The following is a 19,526-nucleotide window of genomic DNA, read 5'->3' as shown; positions in this document are numbered from 1 at the left end:
ACCTTTTAACCACTAGCGCACGAGCGCAAATTAACAAATATAGAAGCATTGACTGTGCTCTGTTCTGTTGTAAAGCACGCAGGAACTGGCTAAAGCACAAATTAAGTAAACACTAGTCGTGCATATGAGCTCCTTTTGGATGAACAGCTTTGCGTTAATCATAGGAGGCAATCTGTTCTGTCCTTGATGTCCTACGGCCTTATCATTCCTCTATCTTTCGACGGTGTGCAATCTGGAGCACGGGGCTTAACTAAAAGGGAGGCAGGAATTCTCAATATTCATAACAAGAAAATCCCCTGACTTTCAAGTAGAAAATATCTATTTTTCACTTAGAGGCAGTAATGAAAACTTGAGAAAAGCGCTGCGTTATCACTGGCCGACGCTAACCTCACATATGTGCAGAGAAGGCAATAAGCACCGAGTCAATGTATTGTATTACGGCTAGACAAGAGACGATACAATCCTTCCCTAGGAGAGACTATATCATAAGGTTGAAATTTAAAAAAGATCTCTGGCTAAAATGATTAAAAAACTGAGATAATGAGAATGTAAATGATTATGAATATTTGTTAAAAAATAAAATATTTTCTATGGTTTTCGGTTCGAAATCAGCACTTCCTCTAACGAAAGGCTAACGGTTGAAACTTCAACTTTAGAAGCTCTTAACGGTGGCAATTTCACATTATCAATGTAGTTGAAAAAAAGCGAACTATGCTATAACACCCCCCATCGATGCAGCACCACAGCATCTTTAGAAACATAGCTGAAACCATTTTATTCATGGTTAAATTACAAGCTACGTACTAAGTAGGCACTATCATATACATGACCCGTCAGGCCCCGCTTGCGCTATCCCATTGAAAACCAGAGTGAAAGCTGATGTAAGAAGCCGTCTGGTCCTCTGCACTTTTACGTCGAAATTACACAATCTTTTTTTGTGGTTTTCCCGCGCGAGCAAGTCTATCCCGTCCTATATGATTAAAACAAACCTTTCGAATGTTTCACATTTCGAATATGAAGGCAGAGTCGGAGGGTTTTTTACTGTGTATCGATAAAATTCCCCTGTCCCCACACCTGTCACCCGATTACCTTTGACACATTCTATGATCCACTTTCATTCGCAATTTACTGGCGGTCAATTTTATATTGTTGTTACGATTCTTCTAGAAAGAGCACTTAGCTTGAATTTTAAAATAGTTTGGAGTTACTTAAATAATCATTGACAAATCTATTGATGCATTTTTTTATTCTTGCAAACTAGGGAGAATTTTGTTTTTCTCATTGCGTTTCCACAATAAAGACCAAGCTTTGTTGTTTTACCTCAAGGCAGAAGTAGGGTAAAAAACCGATTTTTCATAAAAGAATGAGTCATCCAAGTACTGGAGTAAATGTGGAATGGCAGATACTACTCAGTGTTGTTACTTTTTTTTCCATTTTTCATCTTGAAAAGTGCACCTGGCACTATCGATAAAACTTGCTCATACACACCTATAAAATCATAGCAAATAAATTTCAAAGAAAATACATGTATCCCAACACAGGTATCCTTGAAAATTTTTGGAAGGTGTTTTACATACAACCAGTCTTTTAAAAGCTTCCCTCGACAACTGCTTAAGAATCTGAAAATTGAGTAGGTTGAACTATTGATTTCTGTATCAATCTGATGGAGTTATCAATAAAGCCTTTGATAGCACCATAAATTTCATCCATGTCATTGTTTTGTTCCTTACCGTTCCCAGCAATACAAACTATCATTACCAAAGATTTAAACTTCATGATGTTTTACTGTGCTTCTACAATTGGCATGATCTCATTCAAAGACTCTATGAGTCACTCATGTTACCAAGTACTTTATGCTAAACAGTGCGCCATCCTGTAAATTCCTATCTTAGCAAAACTAGACCGATCCGAGATATTTATTAAAGCACATAGATTTCCATCCAACACTCCCCGTATCCATTTTGTGTTGACTACTTCGCGAGTTTCTTTGAATAAAAAATTATATACATACAGGCATAGTTTATGAAATTCAACTAACAACTCACCGCATAAATAACGTCCATCGAGGTGACGATTTCAGACCACTTTTTTGCTTTTTACCTTTCGGTGACGAATAATGGCCACTTCGATGATAGACTATTAGCAAAAATATTATTCGATGGCTGTATTCTTAAATGGGTGTAGATTCGAAGACAGAAGCGGGATCTTTACTCGCATTTTAGCGCACTTTAAAGGCATTTTGGCGGGCTCCGTGCTCGACTTTATCAATAATCCACCTAATCATCCATTAAATTTCTCCTTTACAGGCCTCTGTTTCTCTCTTAATGGTTTCCTCTTACGTCGTCAATGGATTTATTTCGCTGCTTTGTACGAGAAGAGCTTTGTGTGTGTCAAACTCGAAACGAAGACCTAAGAATGATCAAATTTGCAAAACACACAGCACACAGCCGTGCAAGAAAAATAACTCTCCCTGTGATTTCTTCCGGCTTTAAAATTCCTAGAAGATTTCCGAAACCTTAGTACATATTTTAGAAGTATCACTTGCTCAAAAAAATCGAGGGCAAAATTTCCTTTTCACATTTTGCGAGGATCCTTCCGTGTTGGCGTAGAAACTTAACAAAGACCATCGAAACAAACAGAAACAAATGACAAATAATATTCATCATCGTGTTTATAAGTTAAAATTGTGACGGCCTACAGCTTGTGACTGCGATATTCCAAGCATTTTCTGAGGCTCCTGAGGAGCGCTCTCCTAGGACTTGGCTCTTTTTCTCAACGCCTCTGTTGTCATAGTATATTAGTACTGTTAATAGCAAGTTTAATGTATAATGAAGATAATCATTTTTAAAGGTTGTTCGCTTATTATTACCTTGTCCGTTCAAACGGCGCTTATAAAACCACGCAGGGTCTGAGCATATATTACAGATATTAAGAGCTGCTATAGTCATTTCCGTGAAAACGAATGTTAATTTCTATCCTGCATTGATCCTCAGAGGCTACAAGGTTGATGAAAGAAACACATGCGAAAAAAAAAAAAAAAAAAAAAAAAAAAAAATTTTATTGATAGGTCTATGTATCACGGCATCAATTAACATATTTAGGCTGACTAAGAACAGGCGATAGTACGACCAACAGTCATACCATCATTTTATCATTTTACTTGATATGATAATATCGTCCTAAGTTAGATGCCATTAGTCCGTTTCAAACAAGGGATAAAATATTATTCGGGTAGTTCCCATTTTTGTTCTATTTTCTTCCTCGTGGTAAAGTTAGTTTTTTCACTCTCTAAAAAAGAAATTAGAAGCCCAAACTATGCCTTGTTAACGTGTCTCAACTTAAAAAAAATCGTAACGAATTGAATAAAACTGGTAATCATTTATCAGTTAAAACAAAATGATCTTTATTCAAATCAATTACACATCTCGACATCTTATCTGTATCCATCGCACGTAGAAATCGTCAGGGTGTAAGGCGTTTATACGATTCATTCCTCGAAGGGTGTATCAATTTAAAAGCATATTAACTCTTGTGAATACTTTGTAATTATTAAAACTGGGTTTTTAATTACAGGCGTCTATCAATAGTAATCTTTTCCATTGTGCGGCATCGATAAGTCGAAAATGTTCATGTATAGCAAAGCAGAGATACACAAATTGGATGGAGAGCACTGTAGACGTGCCTATTTATTTAAAAATAAACTTTCATTCAGGCTGCCCTTAAATTTCAACCGTTTGTAATCTTCTTATTGCAAAATAATTGGTTGCAAAATGACTTGAAAAATGCATGAACCTCTTCTACGTGCCTTTCTCCTTCTGCTGGTCTTACTCAACCCTAACACAGATTTTCACTATTTTCACGGCTCTCACTACCACGTACGGCTCAGCAATGTTACCAAGCATCCATTTATCGACGATAAAACAAACCTAATAACAGATTCAGCCTGCTTAATCCGCTTCAATATATTTGGATTGCATTATTATCACCTCCGCCATCTTGTTCATCGACCAAGGAGGAATGCATACCTGGCTACAAGAACTGTCTATTATTCTGTCACCGCAGCTACGTTTCAACTAAATAGACTGGCCTTATGCGGAGATATTAATCGTAATCCTGGACCTTGCTTAAATAGCAATTACAGGCAGCATGTGAGTACTTCATGGTCTCGATCAATTCTTCGATCAAGAAATATCAACAGTCTTACAAATGTAACATCCAACCCAGTTTATTCTCCGAAAACCTTATCACGACTGCCGCTTTCGTTGTGCCTGATCAATGTTCGTTCCATTTCAGTGGTTACGACTAAACAAAGCGATAATAATTCCTCATCTTCATCATTCGAATTCTCTGAGCTTTTAGTGATGTCTGGCTCATTCGTTGTGAGACTAGTGATTGTTTACCGACCGCCCTCCACCAATTCATTTCTCAGCGACTCCACGTCATATTTAGAATCGATTATTTTATCTATGCAACCAATTCTGAGCGTCGGCGATTTTAATCTTTACGTCGATGTAGACGGCGATGCACTTTGGAATCCATGGGCTTAGAACAGCATGTAACTGGACCTACTCACAACCTTGGTCATACCTTGGATCTGACAATCACTCGTCGATCAGACTCGATCATAAAGAACAATCCCACTATCGGTCAATTTTTCTCTGATCACGCAGCTATTCTTTGTGATCTCAATTCCATAAATCCTGAAGCAAGTCTTAAAACTGTCACCTACAGGAATTTCAAATCAGTTAATGATCTTGCTAATTCAGCACTGTGGACTGATAACATTGTCAATTTAAGCCTGGGTGATCTTGTTAGCTGCTATAACGCAACCCTTTCATCGCTCATCGAATCTCGCTCTCCTTTGAAGAGTAAAACTGTGGTCAATAGGCCGCTATCAGAGAAAGGAGGAAAGCGGAGCGTAAATGGAGATCTACAAAGGCTCCAATGCATTATTCGCGAAAACCGATCAAATTTAAGGTAAATTTTTGAAAAAGTGAGGCGTTCTTAACTGATCAAACTAACATAGCTAGAAAGTAGATGCCATAGAAAAGGTCACTACAGAAAAAAAACTTTGCGGCCCGACCTTTACGAAAACTTTATAACTCCACGAACTTACCTAATTTTCGGCAATCTCCAAGTTTGGCCGCCATTTTTGAGGGACTTATCAACATGAAGCGTGGCAGACACAAATCGAGCAGGTAGATCTAAAACCGTCAGAAATACATGCGAAGGCAATTCAAGCAAACTTTACTTTCTATTCAAGAAGCAAAATGTGAAATTATTGGTAATACTTACCATTCCTACATTACCACGCAACCATTTCTTCCAACCATTCAAACACAACTAGTGTTCAAACTCCCCTCGTCAGTCCACCATAAGAAATAACCTCTATCACCCAGGCTTGGACTCAAATGTGAAGTACGAATCAAATAACACAACTGCTTCTTCTTCGAGGCAATATCATGCTGGTATTTTGATTTTCTGGTCGACAAGAACGGTGTTCAGTAAGGGATCGCCATGTTTACCTCATACACGGACCGCTGACCAGCCGCCGAGTGAAAACAGAACGCTGTGGGGTGGGGTGGGTGGGGACTTATCGTCATAAGATATTAAAATACATGCTTAAAAAATTTTGGGACTCCCAGTCTAAACCGTGAAGGCATGCTTAGTGGTACGGACTACTTTTATTTTGTTCTCATAACTTTTTCCTTTAAATCAGAACTGGTATTAATTAATAGAGTTATCGATGTATTTTTAACCGGGGTACCCATATTACCTTTTGCTTGTCTTCTGTGGCATAAAATAAGGTGTCTATTTTACGGGAACCTTTTATTTATGCCCCATTGCACGGAATGAACACTGTTCTTAGAATGTTTTTTTCTAAGTCATTTCTGCTGTTCCCAAGAGTGCATGCAAAGTCATTGCTTTATATACAAAGCTGACTCTAAAATATGATTTTCCGCAACAGTAAGCAATGTCATTTACGTATGGCGTTAATAAAACTAGCAATGTACAATTTTTAGTGTTTCCCACTTATAAGCTCGACATAAAATTGTTAAGTGAACCATTTTAGTCTCAGCTCATACCTTTAATCGATCTTACCTTTTACCACCAAACCCTATTCTTTTTGAAATGTTCAGCAAGCAACCGTGAGCGATAATCCTACTCTTGTACGTTGGATCAGCCATGATCTAATCGGCCCAAAATAACGAATACAACGTCTTCAGGCACCAGAAGAACTTCGGCCTTCTTCAGGCACCTGAGGAAGGCTGGTTTGGCCAGCCGAAATATAGTGCTCCGTGTTAAAACTTATCTACGTTGTATCAGTCTTGCCTCTATATTCCTATTGCGCTTTCATTTTCAAATCTATTGTCCATTTTTTTTCATACGACAACGACAAAGAGTTTTGTAAGTAAACCAAATGTTTGGTGTACCACGCTTGTGTATACAAAAACATTGAAAAGGCCGGCTAGTAAGCTCCTCCCCTCGGCCTGCTCCTAATTTTTGGTTGCTTTCGCCCCATGCCTTTGCACGACTCCCTGCTGGCTAAAAAGAAATTTGAAAGACAACTATGCAGAACACCATTTCTTTTTCATTTCAGTTACCCTCTACAATTCTTTATAAGTATGTTTCGTGTTGAGATTTGGAGCAAACTTTCTCCGTTAACCTCTGACCTGGGGTCCACGAGGGATCACGAAGTTTTTGAGGTGTGGCCTGAATGTCATCAAAACAACCACTGGGCAAATACATGGGAAGCAAGTGTTCTCTGTTAAAAACAATACAGGTGTGGTTGGACAACAACGGTGTTTAAGGAGGCTCGGAAAGGTTTTCCGTTGCCGTGGTGTTTGTGAAACGATGACAGGATACAAGAAAAGAGCTTAATCGTGTGGGCAAACTATACACATCTTTGCAACTATATTGTTGGGCAAGACGTAAGGTCCACAAACAGACACCAAAATTTTCAGTTATTGTAAATTATCTGAAAAACTAAGTCGGTTACCTACCATTTTAGTTTCTTTGTAGGAGAGCTCCCGAATTTCTTTAACTTCTCAGAAAGTATGAAACAAATTTATCTAGCATATTTTAAGACTTCTTCCTGTAGTTATTATTGTTGCCAACGAGATAAGAGTTCGGAAAGTCTAAAGGAACTCGCTCTAACTCTGTATACTCGATACGATTTCCCTGATTTCCGCGCCAAGGGAGCAATTCATGAGTGGTCTGTGGTTACGCTCGCTAGGCAAAGAATGGGTTTGTGACTTTCTCGCTCAATTGAAGAGACTCGCGTCACTCCTATGAAATAGTTAAACAGAATACAGACTGCGAGCAGTTTCTTATTTTTCTTAAATATAGTGAGGTCACGCGTATCCTGTGAGCATGGAGAAGCCGCGAGATTGGTGACTCGTGTGTCGCGTCTTTGCCGCTCCACGCTCTCGGAGTTGAGCAAAGACAAGAAACTTTACCACTGATGCGATACAAGAGGTTCAATGGTTATCTCGATTATCTGAACACATTTATTTACATTGGTAAAGATTTGTTTATAAATATATGAACTGATGCTGATCCGTTTTGGAACGAAATGTGTTTAAAGAGAAGAAGAATACCCGGAGCAAAACAAAAGTTGTCTAGATCTGCAACACAAAGCATGCTTTTGCACAAATACTGAGAATCGCAATGCATATTATGATGCTTTAATGAATATATTCGAATGTTCCCAAAAATCTTCTGATAACCTGCCCGCACCCACCCTACACCCTCCCCCTCACCACTGAGCCGTACTGTTTTCACTTAGCGGCTGGTCAGCGGTTTGTTTATTAGGTAAACATGGCAATCGCTTCGTGATCGCCGTTCTTGTCGATCAGAAAGTAATAAAACCAGGCTGATATTGCCTCGAAGATTAAGCAGTTGTGTTGTGTGATTCGTACTTCACATTCGAGTCGAAGCTTGGGTGACACAGGTTATTTCTTACGGTGGAATCGACAAGGGGAATTCGAACGCTAGTTGTAGTGTTTGAATTGTTGGAAGAAATGGTCGCTTGGAAATGTAGCAATGGTAAGTTTAACAAACAATTGCAAATTTTACCGCTTGAATTGAAAGAAAAGTTCATTCGAATTGCTTCCGTATGTATTTCAGACTGTTTTAGATCTACCTGCTCGGTTTATATCTGTTACGCTTCATGTTGACAAGTCCTTCAAAATGGCGGCCAAACTCGGAGATTGCCAAAAATCAGGTAAGTTCGTGGAGTTATAAAGTTGTCCCAAAGGTCGTGCCGCAAAGTTTTATTCGGTAGTTACCTTTTCTATGGCGTGTTCTTCCTAGCCATGTTAATTGGATCAGTTAATAACGCCTCACTTTTTCAATAAATTTACCTTAAATTTTATTGGTTTTTGCGTGTGTGACTTAAGCGAACCCGATAAGGTGTCATTCAAGTGTTCCTGTTTGTTTGATTGAAATGTGATGTTCACGAAAGTCGCCTCGATGGATAAGATAGAGTGAATATACATGGCTCTGGTATTTGTTTTTTGCTGAGTTCCGTAGTTTTTTTTTTTAATTGTCCTCCAAAGTTGTCTCAAATTAAAGTCTTGAAAAGTGTCACGACAGGCCTTCGCTCGAGTGAAATTTCATTTCCGTAAAACTTTGAAAAATAAAGAGATCCGATCAAACGGATTGTGGTTTTATTATAGGCACATGAATGTCTTACAACACACAAGAAATGAGGGAAAACATGTGTCTCAAGCAAAATCGATCGGACCGCTTTTACAGAGACACTCTCTTAAAGATCCATTTTTCCCCAATAAAATTGCGTAGGTTTGATTGCGTTCAGTTTTTGGCCTCTTTTATGGTTCTTTGTCTTTTCGTAATCAAAGCGTATCGCCCGTGTATCATTTCAGTCAGAACACAAAGACTCAAAACCAAACATCGGAGGAAATGGGCTCACCCCGGAGAAAGAAATTTGAAGTGGGCTGAGCCCAAAACTGAAAATTCTTTCTCTGGGCTTCTTGATCACGACTGTTATGGACATTTCATTCTTTTATCAATCTTTTAAATGTTTTATCATGTGATATAGCTGTGGCCATTAAGTTTAACCATTTGATCTCAAATTGGCATGTGTTTTGAAATGGGTTTTTTACTAAAATTTAGATTGTTTGTGTTAAATAGGTACAGTCATTACTACAAAGATCTGAATTGTAGTAACTAGATATACTGTATGTTAGTGCATCAAATCAGCATGAAATTGTTGCAGCTATAATAATTTACTAAAGTTATTGTATTTTCTATAGAACTGGAATGGGATGAGAAGTATGTTGAAAGCCTTAGCACTGCAAACGATCTTATGTAAGTTACAAGGAATTTTCATGTTGATAATGATGATAATGATTGTTATTATTTTTGTCACTATTATTATTACATTTTCCAATATTGTTTCAATTATCAACTTTAATAAATATAAAGTTAGTCATTCTCCCTTACTTCCCTTATTTAATACAAAACATAGTACATTTTAGCAGTAAAATATGGCACATTTATACCAGAGCCCACAAATGAAATTGAAATCATTCAAGTTACGCATTGGATAATCAAGGATAATCTATACAGTACTAAACTCAAACAAATGACTGAAGTCGAATGGTGCATGGCATGTTTGAGTTTCCATGGGAGGCTTAACAATCAGTAATAATTATCTCCTATTCAGAGAAGTGATCACTGCAATAAAATTATGTTGTAGCTCATTAGTGTTGTGTTACAAGTACTTATGATAAAGTATAAACAATGATAAAACTTGACACTATTATTTCTAGGCTTAACTTGCAGTCCAATTCTGAGACTACTGCTCAGGAAGTTGAATCAATAAAAAAACACTTACAGAGGTTTGCACTGTAAATCTCACAAAAAATCTCTAAAACTCATTCATCCACTAAACCTTTATGTAACAAAAAATGTTTATAGGTAGGAACTAAGTGTGAATCAAAATCAAAACAGTAAAATGCAAAAACATTTGACACTGATGTATAAACAAATTATTATTTAATATAGATTCATTAAATTCTTCAACTGCATACTCGTGTATGGTATTTAATCTTTTTAAGGTTCTTTTAAGGAATCAAATTTTGTGTCAAGGAAAAGTGTCTTAAAAAGTAATTGCATGCTTCAGTATTTTGAACTCAGTGCCAGTTGTGATGTTTCTTTCTGATGCCCTTGTTTGCAATATGTTATTTAGGCTTGAGAAGTTGCAAGCATCTATTGAGAGGCAACAAGGAATTCAAAGGAAGTGGGCTGTGGCAAGTTCTTTGTACAAAGAAGTTCTTGCTTGCCTCAAGCTTAAACAACCCTTGCGAATTAAAGGGAGGAATTCCTAGGAATTCCTAAGAATCTATTCCTAAGAATTCCTAAGAATCTATTCCTAGGAATTCTAAAGAATTCCTAGGAATTCCTAGGAACTAAGGTGTGAATTTTCATGGTAATTGGAACATGGAATTCCTAGGATTTCCTAGGAATTCCAAGGTTTTCTAATCTTGCTTGGTGTGGGTGCGTAATTCCTGGGAATTCTTAGGAATTCCCTAAAAAACCTAGAAATTCCTAAAAATTCCTTGTTTATAGCCAACAGGACTTGGAATTCCAAGGAATTCCTGGGAATTCCTAGGAATTCTTGAGAATTTCTAGGAATTCTTAGGTATTCCAACTCAGAGCACCTGAATGACTTCCCTGGAATACTGTGAATCTAAAAACTTGCTGGAAATTCCGAGGAATTTTTAGTAATTTCAGGAATGTTTAAGAATTACTGGGAATTTTAGGAAAACTTCAAGCCAACTAATATCAAATAAATACATGCATTATCAATGAAATTTATTTACATGTTGAAGTCAGGTTTACATGTTAATTATTTAGTTTATTAGCTTCGCCGACCAGCAGGGACACCGCAACAGCTTGTGCCAATTACTGCGGGCCAACCCAGGGGATAGGACATCCATCACGTACAGTTATCTCATATGTGGGAAATTAACGTCTCCTTCCCCTAAACCCTGCAGGAGACGGGACCTCCATATATTCGTCCCTATCCGAGAAGACTAGAATATCTAACCATTTGTTGATGTTCTAGAAAGGTAGAAAATTCTTCTCAATTATTTTAAAACCTTGAGTGTTGGTCCGGCCGGGGCTCAAACCCTCGACCTACCACACAACAGTCCAGCGCACTATCCATTGAGCTAACTGGGTGGCGGTTAAAAATTTGCTATTATATATTAACATGAACATGTAGTAATATTAGGAAGAAATTTCTTTTTCTTTTCTTGAAAACTTCGTAAAAATTGTCCTTAATTACAGCTATTCATTTAAAATAGTCCAAGTGAATTATTAAATTTGGTTTGACAAAACTTGTGAATAAAATCTGTTGATTCTTTTTCATGAAATGCAATAACTTGGGTTATTTTTATTGCAATAAATAGTATCAGTCAGCTTTGACTTAATTTAATGTTGTTGTAACTTCTTTGAATAAAAGTCTTGTGTGTTAAAATTAAAATGTAAGCTGTCAAGCAGCATCTTCTTGCTCTGCTGTTTGTTTTTGCTGATTCTGCAAGTTGAAATTGAGAGATTTCTCAATTTTGACTGAACACTCTTCGGGGTGAAAGGCTTAATTACAGTCAAATAATTGATTTTTTAATCAAATTCTTGTTGTAATTGTAATGATTAATTGCAATGAAGTTATCCCAAACTGCAGACTAAGCAGCTGTAATTGTCTTTTTCTGCTGGGCTCGCAGTATGCTTAAAACGCGACTCAAATAATCCTGAAACCTTTAGCGCACTGATAGATTTATTTAATTGTAAAGCGTAAGCTGAAGAAGCTGTGGCATACAAGTGACCGATTCGATTCTCAGTTTTTATCACGTACCAAATATCGCAATTTGTACTCACCACAAACTTTCAGAATCATAGTAGCTTTATAAATAGCCGCTCGACCCTTTTACCGACCAGTCGATAACTGTTGTCCCTTCTTTTAGCTTCACGGCGCCGACAACTTGCTTTTCATCAATTTAACACTCGCGTTATTCTCGTTTTCCCATTGAACGACGGTAAAACCCATCTTTAGAGATGTCGTATTTGCAAAACAGTCGAGAAAAGACATAACTTACGCACGAGCGATCAACGGATGAAAAGCGCATTCAAAGATGAGCGCCAACTGAAGGTTTCTTTGTCGACAACCCACGGGAATGATCACGTGGATATTTTGGGAATTGTTATTGGCTTGTAAAGAGAATCTGCTGGCTTGCCCGATTGCAGTCTAAAGAGAATGCGCAGGGTTCGGCTTCTTGACGATGGTTTCAATTAATAGATCAATGGTTTGAAGATGATACAAATAATGATATGAACTCACTCAATGTAGAAATAATCGAGAAGAATCGAACGTACTACAAATGCACGATTTGTGGCCGAAAGATGTCGAGGAAACAAAGACTCGAAACCCTGACTTGAGTTGTGTTCACGGCAAAGGTGAGAAACAACACAAGGCAATCGCAAGTTCTTTGAATGTGATTACAAACGTGTTTTACCCTCATTATTATAACCCGATGGATACCACCTTATGAAGTATAAGAGCTACCTAGATGATCATAATGTACCAATACCCAAATCAACGAAGTTGGACCATAACAAGCATTCATCGACAGCGTCCAACGCGGCCATCTCGATTCCTTTAAGTCTAGATCTTTGACGCTTATTAATCCACTGAGCTTAAAAGCGTTGCCAACAGTCGAGTGCGTCTCATAACGAAGAAACATTTGTACAAGAGAAGGAAGCGATTAGAGTATGTTAAAATTCTTGCCAACAAACGAATGTGCGCATTCCGAAGCATTGACCCCTGCTTATGATTATGTTTATGTTTTATGATTTTGGCACATCTGCGGACAATTGAGAGTCATTTTGCATCGCAATGAAAACTTTTTATGATTATGGAATCCAAGAAGCTATTGAGGTTAGAAAGCAAATCTGTGGTATGAGTGCATTGGATTTAAATTGACAATTTGTACTTAACATAACTGACTGCTGCTTTATGAAAAAATGCATGTTAATGTTAGGATTTACTAAAACTTACTTTAAATAATAAATTCCTTGATAAACAAATTGTTCAGGTATTTACATCTCTTGGTACATTCTGTTTAGCACATCTTTTATTGAACCAAATTTTTAAGCCTCTAAAATTACTTCTTATCTTAAAACCTTCACATTCAAGGTATTTAGAAGTTCTTGGAATTATTTGGATTTCAGGGTTATTTAATTTGCCTCAAATTCAATACCCAGAAATTCCCAAGAATTCCACTCTTGTTAACTTAAAGGTAGTTTGCATAGCTGAGAATTCCTAGGAATTCCTAAGAATTCCAAGTCCTCACAAAACTGGAACATTCCTTTCCCAGAAGTTCCCAGTAATTCCAAGCTTTTGAAACCAGAGCTTATTTGCATAGTTAGGAATGTTTGAGAATTCCTAGGAATTCCAAGTCCTCACAAAACTGAAACCTTCCTTTCCCAGAAATTCCCAGTAATTCCAAGCTTTTCAAATTAGAGCTTATTTCCATAGTTGGGAATTTTTGAGAATTCCTAGGAATTCCTAGGAATTCCAAGGAATTCCCAGAAAACTGGGAATTCAGTTCGCAAGGGAATTATGATATTAGTGATAATGTAAAAGCTAATATAAACATTCTGAAACCATAACAACATTGAGTATATAGGTGGTATTTAATGATGTTGGTCCCAAGACCCTAAGAGCAATATCTTTTATAACATCTGTGAATAATAATGTAGCCTTTATAATAATCAACTTTCGGGCTATACACCATGTGGACTTGGGTTCGGGTGTTCAGCCAGAACCCCAAAATGGTCAACCTGAAATTCTCAAATTCATATATCGTATTTATGACAAATAAAAAGAGTTATTGCTAAATAACTGCCAGAATAGAAATATTTTTTATAATTTAACAATTGTAGGGTGGAGGCCACATATTATCTTTTTGGTAAAGGCTGAGATTTAAAAGTGCTTAATTAGTATATAAAGCTATACTCTGAATGTGACAGAAAAAAATTGGAAATGGATTTGAATAGTCGATACCCTGTTATTTGACATAGAGCTTGAAACCATTACAACTTTTTGGATTCCAGCACGCACCTTTTAATTAATAATTATTAGTTAATTATATGGGAGTGTGTACTCTCATATATTTTCTACGATATCCAATATATGGGATTACACACTCCCAGAGATTTAAGTAACAATTATTAGTGAAGAGATGTGTGCTGGAATCCAAAAAGTTGTAATCACAAAAACGTGCATGGAATCACACAAATGCATGTATACAATAATCATTGCAATCTTACTGTATTTTGGTTGAATAATGCTGTTATGTCATCATATGTAACATATTTGTTGTCTGCACCTGTAAATAAACATAATTTAGATGTTACTAACTACTCCGAGGGGGTATTCCAACTGGTTTAGGGAATATGGGTGTTCCACAGGATCCCTAAACTATTAATTACCCTTGTGAGAAAGAAAAATATTTTTTGATAATAACCTATAAGATCAGAAAGAGTTTAATTCTTAGGTGTTGGTCACTGTCATTGAGGATAGTTGGTTATTTAGCATTATAATGGTATATGTATACCCTGAATTATTTGACAGGAACTGTAGAAAAAGTTGGAAATGGAGTTCAAAAGGATACACTATTTTTGACACAAAGCTTAAGCTTGAAAAACTCTACCCTGTTCAGCAGATCATTCCCATATTCCAGAAGCCAGTATATGAGACAACCCTCAGCATCTTACACTTTACTCGTGAAACTTTATTACATGTGACTTACATGGAGGTGTTAGATTTTGTAGAAATACACTGCGAAAAAAATAGTGAAAAGCTTACCACCAAAATGGCTTTTGAATTTAAACATCAACTCGGGATTCCTTGACAAAAATTCCTGGCCTGCAGGAGATCCAAAACCAAACAACTGTCCATCAGGATCTTTTTGTAGTACCGCAGTGCAACAGCTATATCCATCAAGAATGTTTACCTATAAGAGACAGTTCAACAGTTTTTAAATGAACAGGCCAATATATTTTAGCATTATGAAATGATGGAGTTAACAAGAAGCTTATTTAAGCTGACAGGAAAGAATTTTACAACTCAATGATTAAGGATTTAATTCTGCGACTATTTTATTCTTTTCTTCTTCTTTCTTCCTCTTCTCCAACTTTCTATACTCAATCTTTGTTTTTTACCATATTAAAATGTTTTTTTTCTCTTTGTTCGTTTTTTATGCAAAATTTATATACTCAATTACTTACAGGATCTATTAAGGTGGAGATTTGAAGATTTAACTTTTCACATTTCCCCCGACCCGTGTTGTTGAAGTATTTTGAGAACTGATTGAAATAAATCAACGGAATCAATGTGGAATATAATGTTTTGATTCTCGTCAAACACCGAGGAATTGAAAATAAAATAATATGACTCACCAGCTTAATTATTTGATCTCTTATCTTTTTGACGGTCCTTTCAATATCTTCGGGATTCAATTCGCCCGCTATATTCTGCGAACTCTTATATAATTTTTTTCTTCATCAGTGCGTTTCTCCCACTCTTTGGCAGCAAACGAGTTTCTTTCTACCATAGAAAGGTTTCGACACTGATCTAGAATTTAAATACAAAGTGCGCATGAGCGTTTAGTTTAATTACGCTCTTGTTTAGCTCTTAACTATTATCCAATTACTAAAGAACGACAAACAACCCTACTCGATCAAGCATAGCTTGGATTAAGTTCACTTTGAAAAGAAACATCAAGTTCAAAACGGGTGTTTAACTTCTGTTGTTTGTTCGTAATATTAGATGTAGCATAGAAGAATATTTCATAAACTTTTACCTTTGTTGAACAGCTCCTTACAAAAGTTATTCTATGACGTAAGAGCTCGTACGTAGGGGATGCTTTATACGCTTTTTGCTGACGGTGCGGTATCTTGATCACTTAAAGTCGAACTTGCCGCTGCATTTCTCTTCTTTCGTTCGCTTCAATTCTAAATATTCAATAACAAATAAAGAACTAATTGTAAATCGAATCGGTTTTTATTGAATTTAAAAGTGTATAACTAATTTATTTAATAGTAAAAGCGCTTGGAAGATTTCACTACGGTGCGTGACATTCGCGGCAACCACCAGTAAAAGGGTCCGAAACACACGCCTTACCAGCGAGATGACAGAAAAGGATCCGAGCAACATTCCATATTTACGCTACTATCTAATATAAATATATGGAATCTATAAAAGCACTTTAACCAATGGAAGTCTTACCTTTACAGTTTCGTTAGCCCCTTTAGCTTCTGCACTAGCCTGTTCAATTAGATCGTTGTGGGCTTGACCCTTTCCAGTCATGCCTTGGTCAAAATACCGAGACAAAATGGATCTTTGAACATCAGTTAACAGATTATTTTTCCTTGATGAAGCCATGATGAAACGATTGGCACAATACCTAAGTCAAGATTGACTATGATCTAGATTAGCTATGGTCACGATCAAACGCTGGATAAAGGATATGTGATCTCTTGAGGACGATCAGCTCTTGTTGACATGGTAACAGAACGAAAATGAAATCTGGGAATATTTCACAACGAGAATGCTAAGAATGTATTCTGAAGTGGGCTGAGCCAAGCAAGGGAAACTTCTTTCTCCGGGGTGAGCCCACTTCCTCCGAGTGAAGAATGCTTAAGGAAATTTAAATGCAAACACACTAAACAGTTTTTGAAAATAAGTTTCGAAACTCCATTGTTATTTATATGCCAGGAATGATCCAGACGACAAAATTCCCGCACCCTGCTTTATCAACAGAAAAATGCTGTTAATAGTTTCAAAGTCAACCGTCACACGGCCAAAGCTGACACCCATCAACCATGCCCATTTGCAAACACCAGCAAACATGACCTCGCATATTACTCAAAAATTCTTTATAAAAAGCTTAATGGGGTTAAACGTGTTATATCTGTAACGAAAAAATTAAAAATGCACCAAATACATGCAGCTGGGGAATCTGCTTTCGATCTGTTTCTTCACGAATGATGGCTCCTAAATTTAATCACAGTGACAGGAAATGTTTTGTCTTCTCATTCTTTAAGTCAAAGGATGTACGGCGCGGCCAGACTCTCAGGGTATTTTCAAGTGTGTTATAGAGAACGTTTAACTCTTGAAAGAAGTGATTGTTAAATCACATAATTGCGAACACGAATTATGTGAGTTTTCATGATAAAGAACGTTTATTTACCGTACCTATAATCGTGGAACTTAATTTCGCGAGAAAGATGCATTCGAAAATTTGATTGTAGTTTTTCAGCTTCCTATCAGAAATACAAACTAGCACGTTTAACAATCGGTCTGGTTAATTGGATCCTTAAAAAAAAAAACGAAAAAAACAAGAAAAAAGGAAAGAAAGAAAGAATGATAGGGGGAGAGGGTGGAGAGATGGGAGAGATAAATATACTCCAAAGTCTTTTGGGGAAACCGGAACAAAATTTGAAATTTGCAAAAAATAAAGAGTATTCAGGGTTCAAAAATTCGGAAGATGATTTAATTGAATACAAACCCTATTGTCCGTAATCAAGTTGTCAGTAAGCTAATCTAAGTGCTTGATTGAAATCTAAAAGGTGTCTTGTATCCTCTAACAAATCATCAGTTCTTGCTATTCATCCTGATACATCCAGATACACAGAACAGATTTCTTTGCCTGTCTTCGCTTTATAGCCTTGTTTTAATTTTCTCATAGGCTTATTCACATTAAATTCATGAATTTACCCTTTTAGAATAAGACTGAATCAGAAATGGAACAATCTCCAATAAGCAAATGAAAACTTGGAGAAAATCCAAGTTATTATTAGGTTTTTCTTTCAGTTATTATTGGGTTTTTCAAATACAGCCACGAACCTAAGAGTGTCCTGCGGTAAGGGAAGGCATCCTCGAGTGTACGAAATTTAAAATGTCCGCGTCCTAATTAACGGAGACAGCCTCACGTGACAAGGTATTGCAGTTAGGATGTATGACCTCTGGCAAACGCTTTAAGGCAGAAAAACATGGTACCCTCCTTGTGGAAAATTTCGAAAATAATATTGGCTGTGATCTGAAATATTTAAAAATAAAGTAAGAGTATGAATGAGTTTTTCAAATTTATACACCCAGACAATCTAGTCATATTTTAATTTTCCGATCATTTTTTTTTTTTGACTAAAAAAGAGATATAGTTTTAACGCGTGATTTAGACCAATATTAGTGCAAGACGAGTGAGTTTTACAGAAAGACAAGTTAAGGCGAGATTTGAAGTTCTCTTCTTGTGACTTGTGAAAAGCTGTTCAAAGAACACGTGACGCGAGGCTCTTTCTTAAATTCGTGCTTGAATCGGGATCAGGAGCTTCTTCTTCTACCACCTTGCTACTTGTAACTACTTGGCATTTCAGAAAAAAAAAAGTCATGCATTTTCGCTTAGTTGCAATATTTTTCAATAAGTGTCTCATTCAAGAATTACCCAAATCAATATAGTAATGATGGCTTTAATGGTGTGCTCGCTCTTACGGCTAACGGTTACAAATTTTGGCCTATTCACGGATAACTTGAACAGCTTTCCATTGTTGTCACCAAACTTTTTTAGGGTTAATTTCTTGGACAGCTAATGGTTAAAATTCTTCAATGTTTTACGCCTAACCCCTAATTAGTTTAGCCGTTTTACGACTAGGTAACCCCGGCCACGCTTCACCCTAACAACCACTCAGTTAAGTCCATTATTCTCAAAAACTTTAAATTACTTCAAAAGGATCCAGACACTGGTACTATCTTTTCGCAACCTCCACTCATTTCATTTAAACGCGACAAAAACTTAAGCAATTTTTTGGTCAGAAGTTCATTCCAAACTAATGATCAACCCGGAACCTTCAAATGCGCTCGCGCATGATACAAAACTTGTCCTTTCATTCACAACGCTGAGAAAATATCGGGACCCAAACGATCCATTAAGATCTCTGATCACCGTCTTCTCGTGCGCCTCCGCCAACGTAATCTATTGCATAACTTGCAGTTATTGCAAAAAGATATATAGTAAAAACCCGCATACAAAAACATGTGGATTAAGAACACCCAGGCTGAAATTTGGTAAAAAAGGCGCATATATATAAAAACACATTCAGCCTGAAAATTGAAAATTGATCTTATATATAAAAATTATTTCCTTTTCAGTTTAATAGAACAAACAGTGTCTGTAGCTTTACTGTGGTATTGCACTAAGATCTCTGTATAAATGCTAGTAATTTCACTTGCTGTGTATAGCAAATGTACAACAAATTGTACAAAATTATGTGTTTCATCATAGTAAATCCCTTACATTTGTTTAGAAGTAAACAATTAGGAACACTTGAGAACACTTTCAGGCGGATCTCACCTGAAATACCCGATATATAAGAGCCAAATCAGCCTGAGCCCCGAAAATAGTTGTTCTTGACTGCGGGTTTTTGCTGTACTTCGGCGA

General features: G+C 36.8%; 1 long non-coding RNA gene across 1 annotated transcript; it reads left to right on the top strand.

Moving 5' to 3' along the window:
* Positions 1-7,814: 7,814 nt before the first annotated feature.
* LOC148733785 (uncharacterized) lies at positions 7,815-10,355 on the top strand. Its single transcript, XR_016000397.1, has 4 exons — positions 7,815-8,049; positions 8,131-8,227; positions 9,279-9,333; positions 10,217-10,355. It is a non-coding gene; the product is annotated as an uncharacterized LOC148733785 (long non-coding RNA).
* The last annotated feature ends 9,171 nt before the right edge of the window (positions 10,356-19,526 follow it).

The sequence above is a fragment of the Stylophora pistillata genome, chromosome 4 (genome assembly GCF_964205215.1).
Source record: "Stylophora pistillata chromosome 4, jaStyPist1.2, whole genome shotgun sequence".
NCBI classification, from domain to species: Eukaryota; Metazoa; Cnidaria; class Anthozoa; order Scleractinia; family Pocilloporidae; genus Stylophora; species Stylophora pistillata.
The sequence above is the reverse complement of the archived record's forward strand: the minus strand, read 5'-3'. Positions and strand labels throughout refer to the sequence as shown.